The sequence below is a fragment of the Sitodiplosis mosellana genome, unplaced genomic scaffold (genome assembly GCF_009176505.1).
Source record: "Sitodiplosis mosellana isolate CC-2019 unplaced genomic scaffold, AAFC_SMos_1.0 Smas_scaffold_608, whole genome shotgun sequence".
NCBI classification, from domain to species: Eukaryota; Metazoa; Arthropoda; class Insecta; order Diptera; family Cecidomyiidae; genus Sitodiplosis; species Sitodiplosis mosellana.
This window is the reverse complement of record NW_022595850.1, coordinates 1,212-3,001: the sequence shown is the minus strand read 5'-3', so window position 1 is coordinate 3,001 and position 1,790 is coordinate 1,212. Positions and strand designations below refer to the sequence as shown.

General features: G+C 33.1%; 1 long non-coding RNA gene across 1 annotated transcript; it reads left to right on the top strand.

Moving 5' to 3' along the window:
* Positions 1-107: 107 nt before the first annotated feature.
* On the top strand, positions 108-1,323 carry LOC129570900 (uncharacterized). Its single transcript, XR_008688182.1, has 3 exons — positions 108-243; positions 395-994; positions 1,056-1,323. It is a non-coding gene; the product is annotated as an uncharacterized LOC129570900 (long non-coding RNA).
* The last annotated feature ends 467 nt before the right edge of the window (positions 1,324-1,790 follow it).

Here is a 1,790-nt window from a genome sequence, read left to right as displayed (position 1 = left end):
GTTTAAAAATTTTAATCTCTGTTTCGATCGCTTTGAAAAACTGGCGAAAGTTCTTTTTAGAAAGTGAGTAGTAAGCGATAATGAATATGAATCACTACGGATTATAAAGTCGCTATTGATTGGGTTTGCTTGGTAACGCAATTCTCGCAAAATTCACTTTTGAAAATTGCTACTGAAAACAGCTGGTCGAAATGCATCACGATGAAATGAAACGATTGTTCATCCAAATAAACAATTTTATTGGTAAGTTTAACGAAAACGACATGATTTGTTTATGTCTACAGTTTGTTTTTATGCATTTACGTTCCGAGAAAATATCAGTAATAATTTTAATTATCGATGGGCGCAAAATGACGAATGGTTTCAATAAATGTGTTCACATTTTGCAAATCAGTATTGATTCGACGTTGAACTTGTTAACTCGAACGACATGCCAGACAGAAAAACATCATTCAACATGTTGTGACAGCATTAGATGCTCTTGAAATAATGACTCAATTGAAATTAGTTGTTGAAGGTCGATTGAAAGATAAATTTCGTTCATCTGCATTTCGTGATGAGATGGAAATGATAAGAGAATTTCTTCTCGATTTTGAAGAAAAAGCGCAAAAACGTCCAAATGGAGATTGATGAAGAGGACTTAAATGACATTTTTGAAGAATTTTACAGCGATTGCATCGAATATTTATCGCTATGGATTGAACCATTGCTCCCAATAAAAATGTGGTCGTGAGCTTCTTTGCGAAAGGTACCCGAATGGGAAGACGTTCAGCCGTGCGTGGATGAATTGATGAAAAAGAAGTTGTTCGGTGAATCTGATGATCTTAAGGTGCACGCAACGTCAAATTGATGATTGAAAAATTATTGCCGAATTGGGAAAACACGAAAACCACTCCCGAAAACCGACGGATTGAAGTTCTACAATTGCTTCGTAGCAAAAATGTTTCTTTCAACAAGTTTTTCAAAGTGGTTGAATATGCCATGGTCATGCCCGGTAATTTGAAAATATTATTTGTTAAAATGTCTGTTTTATTTATTATTCGTGAATTTTGTAGGAACGAGTGCAGTGTGTGAACGATTATTTTCATTGATAAAGAATTACTGGACTGACAAGAAAAGTCAGCTGACCATGGATACTTTGAACTGCTGGCTAGCAATCAAACACAATTGCGGAATGACTTGCTCGGAGTTCCACAAATACATATTGACACAACCAGAATTGCTACAGAAAGTCAAATCAAGAGAAAAATATTAAAATGAATAACATAAAGTATAAGTTTGAACTGTATTTTTCTTTTTTTGTCATTAAATATCATTCTAAATTAAAAGTTCGAAATCTCCCTCTTTTTTTCCTCCAAAAAAAATGTCCTCGTTTTTTGCGAAGAATATCTGTGCACATTAGATATAAATTTTAAAAAATCATTCCGGAGCGACTTAGATTTGCTTTTTTTTGCATTCTTCCAACTAATTTCAGAATCGCACCTTAATGATTTTTTAAAATTGATATCAGCTGTTTTATGTTCGCTTTCGTCACGAGGAATTACTTCGAAAGAAGTTTTTTTATTTGATAGCTATATACCTCGAAAAAACTGATGTAGGGTTATGTTAAACTGTTTGTGTTGACATTTATTTCACAACAAGTATTCAAAAAGTTTGTGGTGATTCTCGGTACTAAATATATTTTTTCCGCTAGAGCACCACAAATCTCTTTTGACTTTGTAGTGAAAAAAAAGTTAGAAATAAATTTAGTACCAGAAATCACCACAATCTTTTTGAATTCTTGTTGTGAA